Source organism: Alexandromys fortis, unplaced genomic scaffold, assembly GCF_014885135.2.
Source record: "Alexandromys fortis isolate MF-2015 unplaced genomic scaffold, M_Fortis_MF-2015_v1.1 scaffold_0, whole genome shotgun sequence".
NCBI lineage: Eukaryota > Metazoa > Chordata > Mammalia > Rodentia > Cricetidae > Alexandromys > Alexandromys fortis.
In genome coordinates, this window is record NW_026067949.1 from 41,653,907 (window position 1) to 41,671,424 (window position 17,518).

At 40.1% G+C, this 17,518-nt stretch overlaps 1 protein-coding gene and 1 long non-coding RNA gene across 2 annotated transcripts in view; one reads left to right on the forward strand and one right to left on the reverse strand.

Moving 5' to 3' along the window:
• The window catches only part of Adamts3 (ADAM metallopeptidase with thrombospondin type 1 motif 3), a 206,238-nt gene that overhangs the window by 73,312 nt on the left and 115,408 nt on the right, over positions 1-17,518 (reverse strand). The gene's annotated exons all lie outside the window — the stretch shown is intronic.
• Positions 12,484-17,279, forward strand: LOC126506511 (uncharacterized). Its single transcript, XR_007593238.1, has 3 exons — positions 12,484-12,660; positions 14,890-14,948; positions 17,212-17,279. It is a non-coding gene; the product is annotated as an uncharacterized lncRNA (long non-coding RNA).

Below are 17,518 nucleotides of genomic sequence, written 5' to 3' on the forward strand. Positions count from 1 at the left end.
GAAGATGTGTTTTAAATGCCATAGACCAGATCTGTCACTTGGAATCAGTCATCAAAGTCTCTTGTAATCATCAAAGTCTCATCATTCATGAGTTTAGAAAAAATAAGGTCAAGTCAATCACAGACCTCAGGGTTATGATAGTGAAAAGAGCAATTAATTTCTAAACATAAACATTAGATGCAAGTCTTTATATACTATTTCTATATACAGTATTATTTATTCTATCTATATACAGAATTACTTATCCTGGAATTTAGGAAAATCTATTATATATCCAGCTCAATTTCCACATATAAAATGATGATAATTATAGCAAAAAATCTTGAAAGTATCAAAGGAATTAATGATCATAATAAATCAGTTATAAATATAATTATATTACATTATTATTAGAAACACCATCATTACCTGCTTGGGTTATTTAATGGATAACCATTAATTTCCCCTGCCTGATACCACTTCCTCTGCTGAATGTCCCATCTTAGGTTTTCACATGTATTCTGTACTAAGGAGGATGAAAATAAAAACCAGAGACTTTTGAAACAATACAGAAATAATTTGTGAGGACTTTTAATCTTTTTACCAGTCAAGGGTTATAAATATAATTCTAACTCGAATGTATTCAGAATGCAAAAAGTTATCTGAATTGTCCAACTCCTAAACTTTTCCTGATTGTGGCTTAAGAGATATTGTGGGAGAAAAGAATAAATAGAAGCTAATAGAACATGCCCCACTTAATAGGGAACTTTCTAAAGGCTTACAACCCTGAAAACATAGACATTCAGGTAATAGTATATGGACTGAGCAAGATATATATAGATAGATATATAGATATAGATTTAGATAGTCACACACGCACACACATGTGAGAGACATATACGCGCATGTGTGTTTGTGTGTGTGTGTGTGTGTGTGTGTGTGTGTCTGTGTCTGTATTAAAGAAACAGTGGCCATGAATTTGAAAAAGAGTAGGGGGATGCATGGCAAGGCTTGGGGGAAAGAAAGGGAAGGGAGAAATTATGCAATTAATTTCAATTTCAAAAATAAAAACAAATTTCAAAAGCACATTTCTAACTTATACTAAGGCTTGGCTTTGAAAAAATTACCTGGCTACTTTTGCAAACAAATAAAAATAAATAAATAAAATGGATCTAAAAACTTCAGGTCAAATAGCTTGCAAAGACACACAGAGGTTTAAGGTGAAAAATATGGATAGAGACAGTGTAAGCAAAGAAGGCACATGACAGAAAAGTGAGCCTCTCAGTGGCCAGGAAGCATTGGATAAAGTCTTCACAAGAAAACCAATTACATTTGGAAACTTTATAATTATAATATGTTTAATTACAACATTTTAAAAAATGAGGCATTTGAAGTTTATCATGAAGACAAACAAGCCCTGAAAATCTGTCATTTTACTTTGCCTACACTTAAACCTCATTTAGTCAGGCAATTTTCACGTACTTAAAAAGAAACAACTCGTTAAGAATTCTAGCACCCAACAGATAGAACAAACACGCCTTTGTACTCATTGTCTGTTTCCACGGGATTCGTGGTTTTCATGTACCATTTCTGATTTCTAGCCAGCATCAAGATGGCTACACACTGACTAGGAAGGTATACTATCAAGCCAATAAATTTCCATGCTGCTATTGCTTCCTCCTCCCCAAAAGTCTGCATTACCAATTACTACCTTGGTAATCTCCCAAAGATGCAACATTTATCAAATGAATTATTTCCTAAAATCAGTAATCAAAGTCTTGTTTCATTTTTCCCCCAGAATTACTTTTCCATCTAAATTTATTTTTTGTGTATGTGTATGAATACATCTGGGTGGGCATGTGTTTATATATTTACATTCTTATTTTTTAAAGCACATTCCAGCCATCTGTAGCACTTTAACAATCCTAGAGCTAAAATGCCAATCATAAAAAGCATTAGCATATTACAAAGGCAAAGCAAGCAACAGAAAGCTTGTGAGGATTGCAAGCTTCTTCTATGCTCTTCAAATTATTAATTCTATAATTAGTGCAAGGGAAGGCAGGACAGCATTCAATTTCCTTCAAATCCCTTTGGTCTGGAAATGGCATAACTAAAATATGACTTGGAAGGAGAAAGAGGAAGAGGAAGAAGACAAGCAAGAAAGGATCAGAAAGGAAGGGGCTCAGAGAGAGGGCGTGCTAGAGAAGAAAGCAATGGAAGAACACCAATGGCACCATGACAATGTTTGCATGCAGCAGCCATGGTGCTTGGTGCCTGCAGGCAGTTTGGCATAAGAACTTGCCCTGCCAATGTACTGAGCCACTGAACACAAAACAAGGTCTTCATAGCCCTGATTTTCAAGAGCAGCAGAAAGTAGATGTTCACTATAGTGGATTAATGAGTCTCTAGGGAGATCTTCCCTGCTGAGCTTTCTATTTAAAAGCAAGTTTAGACTAAAATTCCAGCATGGAATCAATTTCAAAAAATAAAGGCTTTATAAAAATCAGTTCCTTATTTATCAAGGGCTTTTGGTTGTTGTAATTTTACGTTTTATTTTCATTTATTAATTTTTTTTAAAATGAGGGCTGAAGAGATAACTTAGCAGTTAAAAGCAAGCTGTTCTTGTAAAGGTCATGGGTTCCGTTCCCAGCGCCCAAGGGGCAGTTCACAATGATTTGAAACTCCAGTTCCAGGGCATCCCATGCCCTTTTCTGGCCTCCAAGGGCACCAGGTGTTCACACAGTACACAGAAAGACACATGTAAAATTAAAATAAATAAATATGCCAATACACAGACATAAGCAAAAAGATCTTTTAAATTATGAGTTTTAATTATGGAATTTAAAAATGACTGGCTTTCTTTACCTGTATTTTATTTGATATTTATATAGATAACATTATATGTCTATGTTAATAATGCTAATCTTTTTAACATCCTTATCTCTAACCTATCATTAGTGTTTAACTTGGTTGGTGGTTTTTTTTTTTAATTTTTTTTAAGTATTAAAAGAAAAGAAAGGAAAATTCTGTTTCCCAGTCTTTATGGGAAAAAAAAATATATCCCTAATCCACAAGAGCTACTGATCTTTGGCTGTTAAAAGCTTTGGCAAAGGAAAGCCCTAATATACAAGGGTAGCTGACATTACTAATTAGGACTTTGCCTTGCATCCTGGACTTACTTCCTTCATCAGGTGCCACACCACCTACAGGCTGTGGCTTTGATGAACACTGGGATTATCACAAACAAGTCTCTTGTCACTCTGTGTGTACAGAGAAGGCAAATTAGCAAGAAAAACACGTGCAATTCAGGACAAACTTGCTATTAGATGCTATATTATCAGAATTCTCCATTCACATCAATCTGAGTCCTTGCCTAGGGAAACATAAACGGTGTTGGTCTAAACACAAAGGGTCAGTAACTTCCTAGCTGATTAAAAGACATGGACTTTAAAATGCTATTTCTTTCTGTCTTACAGCATGTAATTAACAAAAGATGAAGAAGGTGGGTGTTTTGCAAGTTCCTAAGGAATGCTATTTGGCAACATCAGACATAAGAGAAGTCATTTTCAAACATCAAAGTACAAAAACATAAATCTGGGTAATTGCCATGTGATTAATAGTAGCCAATCTCTGTCTTCCTTGTCAGGGAGAGAGAAAATAACTGAAAACAGAGTTCACTACTGAATAAGTAGGCAGTTCTTCTAACTGAAAAAAGTATACTGTCATGCACTCTCTGGGAAGTATTTGGTATTTCAGCAGTAGAAGTTCAAGTTCTAATCCATCCAAACCTATTCCTTGTGCTCCTATACCAGAAACAAACAGAGCTGATGCACAAGGCATTCAGGCAAGTCACTGTTCGAGTAGCACTTACGGACAAGACTCTAAGTTTAAACTCTTTCATCCGATCAGATGATCTCATGGGAAGCTGGTAAGCAGGCAACTCCAAATTGTGTTTTAAGTGAAAGCAATAAAGGATGAAAAGGAGGAAGAAGAAAGCGGTGGCTGGACAGGAGAGAGGAGGTTTATTCACAATGAAAACACCTAGGAATTTTTGTCCAGTCCTATATGCTAGACCATGTAAGATGTTTGGTTTTCTTCTAGAAGCATTATATGTTATGGGGACTAACAACATGCTCCTACATGTGATGCTCTTCCGTGTGACTTTATAAATGTTTCTGGAGAGAAGTGATGCGTTAAGCGGGGAAAACTGTATTGTTTCTATCATTTTGTTTTTCAAGCTCTTCTAAATCTGTTTCATGGCTCATTAACGACTAATTCAGCTTTAGTCTCTTGAACAACAACACCAGAGAGAGTTCTGGGTCTGATCAGTAAAGATCAGTAAAAAAAAGGGACGAAGAAGAGAGAGGAATGGAGGAAGGGAGGGAAAGAGATAGAAGATAAGTATAAAGGACCAACAACCAGCATCCTCTTACCTATAATAAATTAGAATCAGTCAGTACCAGAAATAAAGGAAGACCTGGAAATGGGCCTTGCACCGTGAGCTGTCTGCTTCCAGGTCAGACAGCTGGTATGGGGAGGGAACCTGTAAAGTTGTAGAAGGGAGGAAGCTTTTTCTGTTACCAAGGCCTGAAAAGTGAGGTGACTTGGCCACAGAAACTCTGGATGAAAATCAGAATTATTGGAGCTAGGTGTGGTGACACAGTCTGTAATCCCACCATTTGTAAGGTGGAAGAAGGGAGGTCAGGAATCCAAGGGAAGCAAGTTTGAAGCCAGCCTGGGTCACAGACAATATTGCCTCAAAAATAAAAATAAGATCCGGGTCCTTGAAAGGCTTGTAATGAGAATAAGAAAACCTGTTTATTAGCATAGGGATAAAAACAGGAAATTTTTTTTTCCCCACCAGATGCTGAAATGACAAACTCCGGCTTGTTTGCCATGCTAGAACTACCCATACCCACAGTGGCCCTCAACCTACTGATCTGATTGTGCCAGGTGACAGCTGGTACCCCCACCGTCCAGCCTTCCTCTGTCATGCATGGCCAGAGTCAAGGCTCCATCCGGTTATCCCACTTGTGTGTTTGGGGCTGTGTCACGTCAGGTAAACAAGGAGGACTTGCCCAATTGTGAAACCCACAGGCACCATAGCCCTAATCTTGAGGTCCCCTCACCCAAGGTCTGTCATCCAATCCTGAAAGAGGGGCTGGAAAGATGGCCCTGTAGTTAATAGCCCATGCTCCATAATCATAATCGCTGGAGTTCAATCCTAGCATTTGCCATCCAGCATTCCCCACACACTTGCAACCCTAGCCTGAGTAGCAGCAACAGGGTGAGCATTGAGGCTCACTGGATTCCAGTGGAGCTAAGTCATGAGCCCCAAGTTTAAGAAGAGACTCTGCCTCTGAGAAACAGGAGAAAGGGAAGAGAAAGACTCTGTAACTGCACCTGAGGATTTATGTGTATGATGGAAAATGAGATGCAGAAAGGGCAAACGTGGAGGGGAGATGGGAAGGAGAGGAATGAAGAACAGGATAGAGTGCAAACTTTAATGTTCATACTTTTCAGGGTGTTTCACAAAACAAAGCCTACAAAAAATTGGTCTAGACTAATCTTGCCTTCACAAGAACAATGAAGACAATGTCTAAATAAGTAGAAAGTACTAGAAGGTATTTAGAATTACCACAACTACATAGTATTAGTTTGAGGTTTAGGTAAGAATCTTATGAGGCAGAAGTTAGCTCTCTAAGTGTGGGGGAGCTCTTGATAAAACCACAAGCTAGTAATCAATAAATTTCAGAACAAGAAGAGCACAGATTAACAGCCGGCAAGACACCTGCCAAGGTCAGAGTCAGCACCACCTGCAAGGTGGGTGACTAGCAATGCCAGTTAGGCTGAGTGGCAAACACACAAGCCAAGTTCAGCAGCTAAAAGAAGTTAGGGATGGATAGAGAGGGTTTCAATGCACGACCCACCGTTTGGATGAGCAACATATGAGAAGCGCGTGGCCACCTCTTTAGGTGAGCCTGAAAGGCAAAGGTCATGAAACAGCCAGAGAACTAACCACTCTCAATAGAAACTGACTCAGTTTTGGTCCGGTTTCCATCATACATCCTATAAAAAGCCTTCAGATAACCAGCTTCAAGGGTTTTCCCTCTGTTGGGAGAACACGGCAAAGCTTTCCACCGGGGTGAGGCTCAGAAAGATGGCGAGAAGCTTTCCTATAGTCTGAGTGTGATGGTTAACAGTGTACACATGTACAATTGTTTATGGATGACTAAATAGTGTGTGTGAAAACTAGCGACTGCAGCTTCCTCCTTCCGGATGTCATACCAGCAGACTGCTCAGACAGTGAGACCTCCTGGAGTGACTAGCCAACCCTCCCCCTGTGCTGTACAAAATTAACACACTCAAGTTCCCGGTTGTGTGGCAGTTGGTGTCACTCTATCATAGAGTATGCATGGCCCAACAGACCTTAGCTTTTCTACACGTATATCTGTATGTTTATCCTCTCGTGTTTCATTCCCAGCCCTAGTCAGGTCAAGTCCCGGTTGCAAAGGGATTCAGCAGAGGTCTTCACAAATATCCTAATTAATTAATTATACTAACCAACTTTTAAAGTTCCCTGGGATCTAAATAGCTCCTGCTATTTAAAATGCTGGTAAGTATATCTATTTGCGCCAATGGTGGTAGTAAGATGAATGCTAATCTAAATAGTTCATCGCATTTGATTCTCCCTCACTTAATTTGAAGGGCCAAGGGTGTGTCTCAGTGCTACAGAACCTTGTGGTACACCTGTGAGTCCCTGGGTTCGCTCATCAGTACTACCAAAAAAGAAAGAAAAGAAAAGCAGAAGGGGGGAAAAGAAAAAAAAAAAAAAAACAGAAACAGAGGCACCAAAAGTTTATGTAAGCTGACCCAGGTGGAACACAGATTCACACAGGCAGACTATATCCAAACTTTGCATTTTGAACTTTACTTATTTTGTGGGTGTTATGTCCAATTAGCTCATACTTCAGGAGAACATAATGTTGCCTATAAATTACATTTTCTCTTCTGATGATGTGCTGGCAAGGCAGATGCTGTCATGCAGAGTGAAGGGGACAGGCTTCGAGGGAGCTTCTCCCACACCAGCTGCCCAGTCTGTCTCAAAAACACCTGCCTAGGATTTACCGGAAATCTATTAAAATAGTTGGTTTTTTTTTTATCTTCTTAAACTTTCCACTACTGTCTCCTTAACTTCACAATGATGACACCCCCCCCTTTTCCTCAGCTATTAGGGTAAAAAAAAAAGAGCCTGGGACATGGCTTAACGGGTAATGACAATGTAAAACCAACACTGACAAATCAAAAAGCATATCTTTCACCTCAAAGTGGGTTATAGGGAGTCAAATGTGAGTGTTCATGGCTTAGAAACACCGATTTGGGTCACTCCAAATTCTATATTCTGATTTATTGTCGCATTTTTACAATCCTTATATATGTGTGTGTGTATATGTGTGCGTGTATGTATATATGCATATATACATAATGTTTATATATGTCTATACATGTGAATTTAGATTTTGTTGGTTTGCTTATTTACTTTATTTTGGTATGTGTGTGTGCCTGCACCTGTGTCTGCAGGTGCACACACACCATGGGTCTGTCTGTGGGCATCAGAGGGCATCTTTTGGCTACTAGTTCTTTCCTGTCACCTTCTGGGATTCGGGGATTGAACTCAGGCTGTCAGGCCTGTGCACAGCATCTCAGCCCACTGAAAAGGAAAAGGCTCAAATCCACATGCTTTCCTAATGTAGGGTTTCAGGCATCACAAGTGTGGAAATCCCTGCTATAGCCTCAGATGCTATCCAACAACATTCTTACTTCTGTGATGGTGGAAAAGTATCCATTCCAAAAAGACTTACCTAATAGCTGCAAAGAGGTTAGGCCACACATGGAGGTGAAGACCTAGTGACTACTCAAGGGGAAGGGAGGAAGACAGCCCAAGATACCTTGTAATTAGGCTTTGGGCTTGGAACATTTCAACCTTTTCCACAATTGCTGAAATTATAATCGGCTACTCAACTTTTGCAGAAAGTTCAATGCACCATGTGGCTTCTTTTCCATAACTTCAGTTCAGAATAAAAAAAATCAGTGTATGTGTGAAGATGTTAAGTTTAAATCCTCAGAAGTATAAAGATGAGTACTTTAGTGGACATCTGTATTCCCAGAGTATCCATGGTGAGGTGGAAGGTGGAGACGGGAGAAGTCCCAGCTCACAGGCCGGCTCGCCTGGCATCTGAGCAAGGGACCCTGCCTCAAGCAAGATGGGACATAAGGATCAATATTCCAGGCGGATGGACTCTGACTTTCACACATAGGCTATGGCACATGTGCCCATATAATAGGTATGCAAGCAATCATGGCATGTTCATAGTCATGGCCAGTTACTCCCTCTCCCTCTCCCTCCCCTCCCCCTCACTGCCTCTCTCTCTCTCTGCCTCTCTCTCTCTCTCTCTCTCTCTCTCTCTCTCACACACACACACACACACACACACACACACACACACACACACACACGGGGGAGGGGGTTGATAAAGAAATTCTGGCTAAATGTTTAAAGTTCCTTTTTATGTCCTGGGCAATGAAGTGTCACTATGAGCTCCCCAGGAGCCACCGAACTTAGAAAATTATGCTACCAGAGACTACAGTCCAAGCCAGGAGATTCTTTCTATGGTGGCTTCTCTTTATCTGTTCTTCAGACATCTAGGGTACTGCATTCAGTCATGGGACCATCACTGAATAAAAACCTCTCCCACGAGACCGTTCCCTTCTACGATGTCAAGTGGGGCTTATATTCAGGTTTTGCACTGTCTTTTCTACTGCAGAATGGCCAGAGTGAAGCCCTGCATCAAGAAAGGGAAGGCCGAATGGAGGAAAAAGCGTTTCGTTCCATGAAGCGTGCACTACATGGAAAGCTGAACTTCCAGAGAATGAAATGTCAGTGTAGACAGTGAGTGACATGGAAGATTGCCAGCTGGGGTGGCTCCAGATCACACCTGGGACCAGGACGAGGAGAGGCTGGGCAGGAGGTTGGAAAGTGATGGATGTTTAAAGCAGGGACCTGAGCTCTGCAGATGCAATTTGAAGGGGGGACTTAAGCTGCACCATTGGAAATAGTGTTGGCACCTACAAAGAAGACTGATATGGGAGATCCTTCTGTCTATGTGTTGCTTTTATTGGTTAATGAATCAATGAACTGACTTGGCCTGATAGGGCAGAGTGGAGCTAGGTGGGGAAAACTAAACTGAATGCTGGGGGGAAAAAAAGGCAGAGTCAGAGAAGAGTCATGAAGTCACCAGAGGAGAAAGATGCGAGCCACCAGCTGGAACCTTGCCAGTAGGTCATGAGCCTCATAGTAAAATATAAAATACTAGAAATGGGGTCAATTTAATATGTAAGAGCTTGCTATAATATACTAGAGTAATTGGGCAAACAGTGTTTCAAATAATATAGTTTCTGTGTGATTATTTCTAGAGTCTGGGTGGCCGGGAAATGAACAAGTGGCCTCATACAACAGAAGACCAGCAACAAACTGTGTGCACAGCTGAGAGGAAACTGAAGCTCATGATGCCCTTACTGAAATAGAGAAAGCAAGTAAGAATTTCAAATAAAGTGCTGTTGCAAAACAAGATGAATTCCGTCCTAGTTTTCATGACTTGAAAGATCCCTTTAAAACATGACAGCCAACACCTTATTTTTACACACATACAAAAAAAAAGTACCCTCATGCCTCCACTTTGAAAATACACTATCTAGGATGTAATGAGTACAAAGAGGCTTCAAAAAGTTTGCAAGCTGGGCACGGAGTGTAGCTCAGCTGGTAGAACACAGAAAACCCTGGGTTAGCTTCCCAGCATAGTATTTACCAGTAGTGGTAGGACATGCTTGTCATCCCAGCACTTGGGACCTAGAATCTGTAATATCAGAGCTTCAAGGTCATCCTCAGCTACATACCGAGGCCACTTCTCTAAAAGAAACTAAAAATCCCCAGACCTAACATTTCCATCAGCATAGTGGCTACAAGCACGAAAGAGAAAGGTGCCCTGGGTTCTCACAGCTATTGGCTGAGTGTAAGTGAACCCAAACTGCTAGTCCTTAACTCCTGGAGACCAACATCCAGTACTCTGTACTACCAGGCTTCGATTTCCTAAGTCCCTCTGGAGACAGGCAGCTTCAGCTGAGTCTGCAGGCTTCTACAGCCCAGGCTGCTTTCCCCAGCCTCCTGACAAATGACAGCAAGTCTCCTTGCCCCTTTCTCCCTGGGGTGGCCCAGGTGATTTAATGAAGGGACACAGACTGCTTCCTATGCTTTACATATTAAAAGAAAAATACATCCTTAATCCAAAGTAAGGAGACTGCATTGCACTGTAGGTAGCATTGTTTTGTCTAAAACTTCATGGTTTCATGGTGTGTTGATAGTTTTCCTGGTTTACCTGCCCCTAAATCAGGTGGTAAGGCATGGGGGAGGCTGCTAGCATACTATTCATTTTCTCCTAGTTCAGTTCTAAGCGGGGAAAAGAACAGAAAGGAGGTCATGTTTGATGTGGGAATGATTTCTTACTAATAAAGAAACTGCCTTGGCCCATTTTATTGGATAGAAAATTAGGTAGGCGGAGTATACAGAAGAGAATTCTGGGAGAAAGAAGGTTAGAGGAAGAGTCGCCATGATTCTCCCGCTCCAGACAGACGCAGGTTAAGATCCTCACTGGTAAGCCAACTCATGGGCTACACAGAATATTAGAAATGGGTTAGAACAATATGTAAGAGCTAGCCAATAAGAAACTGGAACTAGCCGGGCCAGGCAGTGTTTGAAAGAATACAGTTTCCGTGTAATTATTTCTGGGCATAAGCTAGCCATGGGGGCGGCCGGGTGCCGGGGACGCAGCCCTGCCGCCGCTCCTATTTCAACACATGTTGATAAAGGAATCGGATTCTTTTCATTCACTTCTTTTCCTAAGACTACCATACTTCTTCCTTCAATTCTTTCTCTGTCTCTGTCTCTCTGTCTCTCTGTCTGTCTGTCTGTCTGTCTGTCTGTCTGTCTGTCTTTCTATCTTATACCCTATACTGCTTCAAAGACAATCAGAGGCAGCTAACTTTCAGTTCCAATAACTAGAAACTATAAAGGACTTTTTACTCTATACCTTATGAAAATTGTATGTAAAATATATCTTTCTGTCAATTATGTTTTACAATAAAATATTAGTTGCTATTTCTTCCCTTTTTTTCCCCCTTTGTGAACACAAGGGTTTGATTGTTTCTGTTTTTGTTGTTGTTGTTTTGTTTTGAGACAGTTTCTCTGCATAACAGCCCTGGCTGTCCTGGAATTTGCTTAGTAGACCTGGCTGGCCTCAGAGATCCACCTGCCTCTGCCTCCTGAGTTCTGGGATTAAAGGTGTGAACTGCCATTGCCTGGCTGTAACCTCAAGTTTTTAAACTGCTCCTGGAACCTGCTATGAGAGGGGATCTTTATAGATGCCAGTGCCAAACTGGCAACACATAAGAACCTGAAGTGAGACGTTACCTACTTTTCTTAGACTCATATACCTCAAAGGCTTTTTAAATAAATGTGGCATGAGAATGCAAATGTAGATTTTGAAAATCATAAATTAAAAGTAAATAGAAGTCTTCTCAGGCAGGTAAGGTAGCTTACACCTGTAATATAGCAGAACAGAGGCAAGAGGATGGAAGAGAGCTCAAGACTGCCTCAGCTGCAATGGGAGACCCTGTTTGAAAAGTAAGTCAACAAACAGATAAACAAGCTTTGTCTCGCCATCTCATCTCCTAATTACTAGAGCAACTCCAAAGCAAGCTATCATTTGTCTTCTCAGTATTGATTTTGTCATTAAATAAATCCTGCTGCCCTCCAACACAGCATCTTGATCTCTATGTAAAAACACATAATCATTACACATACAGAATATCTAAATAAAATATGGAAATGGCATAGGAGATACCAAACTGCAATAATAAACTGATAAGTACTATTTTCTTCGATAAGCAACATTTGCTAGATTGATGACATACTAGAAAAGTTATCAGAAACTAGATAAAAGTATGAGCACAAAATTAAGTTTTTTTCAGAGTTTCTTCTTTATTAAAAAACCAAATTAGGAAGTATACCACAATTATAGAGAGAACTCAAAAAAAAGAAAATGGAAAATAAATGGCCAAACAGACTGTAAATATGAGCTCACCCCCCATCTTTTTGTTTTTTTTTATCTGTGCTGATTTTCCCACAGGAAGGAAGAGATTAAAGGATGGATTACTTCACGCACTATAAAGGTCTCTAGGCTGACCCCACTCTTAGAGGGGTCTCTTTCAGAGGAATAATGCTATAAAGAACGGTGAAAACCCACAACCAAGCCCTTCAGAGGGCCCTCATTCACAGCTCCCATTGACTGCCATGGCCTCTCTGAGGGAATTGAAAATAATTCACTGCCCACCAGAATACTGAGCTCCCAGAGAGGAAGAAAGTGGCGGAGCTGCTTTGCATCTATTTAATGTTTTTGCAGAAACGTGAAGGGGGTTAATCTTCTACAAGTCCAGTCATGGGCTTTCACAAAGAACCAAGAAGGAGTCGCGAAGCCTCCCCCGACTCTGCGGGAAGCTCTTTCTTTGTGCCTTCTTTTCTACACACGTCTGACAAAGACGCTAAGTGTCTCCTGCCTGGATTCTGAGGTGAGAGAAGCCACAATGATGTCATCGCCTCCCAAGAGCTCTGTGAGCTGAGATAATGAAGACCTCTTTGCTCAAGGCATTACCATAGCTGCAGCGCAAACTTCCGAAACTTCCAAACACCTCAGGCTCCTATTCATTGCAAGGGGCAGTGTGTTTTTTCTTTATCTTCTAAATTACTAAGAGGAAATCCTCGCAGAACATGTTCCACTCTCACTAAACATTGCCTCTGAGTTCAGAGAGAGTCAGTAACGCTGTGCCAGACTGGAGTGGTTTATTCATAAACTTAAAGTGGGAACAAAGGATCATACGGGTTTTTTGTTTGTTTTTTAATGAGGAGCAGGTATGCTATTCAATTAATATTCTTGTTATTTTCCTTCCAACAATTTGGTAAGAAAAATGTCATTATATGAATAGCAGCAACTTACCACCCCATAATCCTGAATATATGTATAAACATGGTTTGTAGAAGCAAACTGAATTATTCATAAACATCAATAATTTGAGGACAGTTAAGTCTCCAACAGTTTTTATAATGGACTCAATTATGTACGTATTAGGAAACTACCTACATAAAACAGAGGCCTTCTGACACTAGGAAAGCTTTCTTCAAAAAACACAATTCAGTGCAAAATCAAACATCTATTCAAGCCCTGTTGGAAAGTGTTTATGTAGAGCAGTGACTTCCCTTAAGAGATTTAACCATCTGAAAACACTATAATTTTCTCTCACAACCTGATTTATAGTATATTCTTCATCAATTATATACAATGTTGCATATTAAAAAGTGACTTCCTTCAAACTATTCTAAGTAAGAAACTTCAGGGAAAATTTTTTTTCCAAAGAATATTATATAGTTAGGGAAAATAAAAGGTCAGAGCCTGAAGAGGCAGCTTGTTGTTCTTGCAGAGGACCCAGGTTCTAGTCCCAGTACCCACAGGGCACCTATAAATTTTCTACCACTCTACTTTCAGAATATCTGATGCCCTCTCTTGGCTTTCTCAGGCAGAACATACACATAGTGCATACACACACAGGCAGTAACATAAAATAAAAATAAAGAAATCTTAAAAGAAAAATAAAAGGTGACCACAAACTAAAATAGACAAACCATATCATAACTAGGGATTCAGGTACATTATCTTCCTCTTTCAGATTCTACCAAATCTAAGGCAGATAGTTGCTCCTTTTTCACGGAAAGTGTCTAGCGTTTTCCAGGAAAAGTAAGGATACATTCTATTGCATAAAAATAAACCGTCTAATAGGTACAATGAGAAAACTTAAGTCTGAATGAAAGAATTTTAGGAGACAGTTTAGTTAAGCAAACCCAAAATAAAGACTAGCAAATAGGAAATGAGAATCACTAAAGAATACTAAGATAGGAAACATTGGGGGTAAGGTGGGACATGAATTAAAAGAAGAATTCATATTTTAAAAAATTCATATTTTATTCAACAAGGAATTTCAGCCTAGATGATGGCATACAGTGTATCGCAGTTTACAATGATCACTACAGAGCGGTCTCCAAAGCAGACTTCTTACAGTATAAGCATGCTTAAAAACATCTACCAGAACAGAGAGAAATTATGTGACTTTATATACTTCCGTTTATTGTATTCATTACAATACCTATGCTTGGGTATGTTCTGTAATGTGTAGTCTGCATGTTCTACAATGTAGAAATGATAGCAGTTCATCAGTATGTGTTCATATACACATAGTAGGAATAAACAACCATATATATATAAAACTTCCCACCTTAAACAGGGCCAAGACAAACAGGTTCAGGGGTAGGAGAATAACTAGAGGCCCACTGCAGTACAAAGGACAGGAAATGAACCATCCCACAGGTTTGTGTGCTTGAACACTTGGTCACAAGCTAGTGGCCCTGCTTTATTAGGCTGTGTGCCCATTGGGAGGTAGCACTTTGCTGGAGAAGGTGGCTCTTTGAAGGATTGGCTTTGAGGTCTACATAGCCCAATCCCCTTTCTTATTCTGTGCCTTGCTTCCAAGTCAGTTGAGATATGAGAAACCAGTAACTACAGTTACTGGTTTAACCTTCAGCCACAGTTTCCTGCACCATGGAGTCAGTCACCTGCCACAATAGATAGCATTCTCTTATTTATGAGAAGATATAGTCATACTAAAAATAGTAAGAGTTAACTTAAAATTGAGCACTTAGTAAGTACAAGGAATTTAAAAGTGGTTCTTTATTTTGGTGTTTTATTTTAGGGCTTTGAAATATGCACTATTATTTTTTCCTGCATACAAATGAGGAAACTGAGAGTTTGGTAAGTTAAAACTTTACCAAGCTAGTTAGTGCATGTACTTTGGGTGAAATACACTACAGCAAACATGTTTACCTATCATTCACAGATTATACTTACATCTAGTTGAATTGAGCTATGAGTATCTCCATGTACCTTTTAAAATTATGTTAAAAATTGTTAGGAGCTCATGTGGGATGCCCCTCGTATACTGTAAATATGCACTATTACCATTGGTTAATAAAGAAGCTACTTTTTCCTATGGCAGAATATAGCTAGATAGGAAATCCCAACTGAGAAACAGGGAGAAAAGAAGGTGGAGTCAGGGAGACACCAGCAGTCACCCAAGGAGAAAGATGCCAGAGAAATTGCCAGTAAGCCATAGGACACATTGTGATACACAGATTATTAAAAATGGGTTAATTTATATGTAGAGCTAGCCAGTAAAAAGGCCAATTCATCAGGCAAATAATTATAATTAATATAAAGCCTCTGAATGATTATTTTATAAGCAGCTGAGGAAGCCAGCAGGCAGGACAGAAACAGGTCCAGTGGACCAGGTGGGACGGAGAAAAATCTCCAGCTACATTTAGGGTACCAACAAGGGACTCTCGAGTTTCCACATCAGACCTAAAAAAATCATAAAAACGGGTTTGAGCACAGCATGGTGGATTCCTGCCACAGTACTGAGAGGCATCTCCAAAACACTCAGCATGCTGCGTGGCTGCATGGTAGATTTAGCTTTTACTCATACGGACAAAAAAGGTTTATGGGCAGCGTGCTACAAGTTGCTTGGTGGCAGCATGGACCTGCTGCTGCTTCCCAGAGTTGGGTGGGTGAGCATGGCTCCCAGAGCTGGTGAACAAACCTCCATCATGTTGGAAAGCTGAAGGTAGAGCCAACAGCTAAAGACACCTGATGGGAGGAGAGTGATTTCTGGTGGGTTTGGCTGGGGTGTGGCTATCTCTATATAATCTGCCACTGAACACATTAAAGAAGGTATTCTTAGGGAATTCAAGGATGACTTTTGTTGCTGTCTCTCTGTCTGTGTGTGTCTGTGTATTTTAACCTCCAGCCCCCTTGCCCGAAGCTCGCGAACTGGGTGCCAGCGCACACAGCGCAGACACAGGGGCGTGGTGCGCGGCAGCAAGCACAGCCACAAATGAGGCCCAGTAGATCTGGGAAAAGTTGGGGAGGATAATTATAATCAACATACATTGTGCAAAATGATCAAGTGGTAAAATTCTATGGAACTTGGAAAAAATGGGGTTTCCATATGGTAATTACTAAAGAAAATAATAGTTATGAAGGATTAAATTATGAAGCCAACCTAAAGACATTGGGAAACTGAAGTCTATGGTCTTCTTAATGACTGAGGACATCAGGTAGGATCTGTGATCCCTGTAAGCGTTTACTCACTCAGAGAGTAAATATGAAAATATTCACACACAGAAGACAAGCTACCGATCCCATACAATCCCTATCAAAGGTCAAATAGCATTTTAAAAAGGAAATAATAAAAGCAATCCTAAAGTTTCTATGAACCACAGAGGACCTAAATGGCTGGCAGAAAGTACCAAAGACTTGAACATCAGACATGGACTTGTAAACTGGTAGAAGAAAGTATAGGGGAAAGGCTCATGGTCTTGCAATGATTTCTTAGATGGGCACCAAGGAAGAAAGATGGCAAAAGCCAACACTGGAATGTGGGACAGACTTAGTTTCTTCTCCTGACATGGGGATGAAAAAATATCCTGACAAAAGCAACTGAGGGGAGAAATGGTTTGTTTCAGCTCACAGTTTAGAGGCATCACGGCAGGAGTCAAAGCAGCAGCGATCTTAAGTACTTGGCTACACTGCGTCCACTGTCATCACTCTATTAATTAAAACTTATGTCCACTTTATTACTGATATTGCTTAATGATGTGGGATTCCCCTCTGTATTCTGTGAATATGTTTTATTACCACTGGTTAATAAAGAAGGTACCTTGGCCTATGGCAGAGCAGAATATTAGCGAGGTGGGAAAACTAAATTTAATGGACAGAGAAAGAAGGCAGTGTCAGAGGGAAGCCATGTAGCTGCCAAAGGAGAAAGACAATGGAACCTTACTGGTAGGCCACAGTATCGTGGTGATACACAGATTAATATAATGGGTTATTTAAGATGTAAGGGATAGCTAGGAATACGCCTAAGTTATTGGCAAAACAGTGTTGTAACTTATATAGTTTCTGTGTGATTATCTGGGTCTTGGTGGCCAGGAAACTAAAGCACAATCTCTGTTTACAGCTTAACCTCTTCATTTCCCATTTACTGAGTTCCCCAGATGCAAAACATGAAGCTAATTTTGGTTACCTGTGTTGTTTTATCGTAACTGTCACAAGATTACAACAGAAAGAATTGAGTTGAGTCTTGTGCACACCATGGTGAGCTGAACAATAACTAAGAAAGATTTTTACAACTCATGAAATATGGAATTTTTAATAAAAAAAGAATCAAAATAGCCACTGTTATATTTTGTATAATATCCATGACTCAAATTACAAGAGTATAAATATAATCTTCATATATACCAGGCATGCCTATTGGTCTAAGT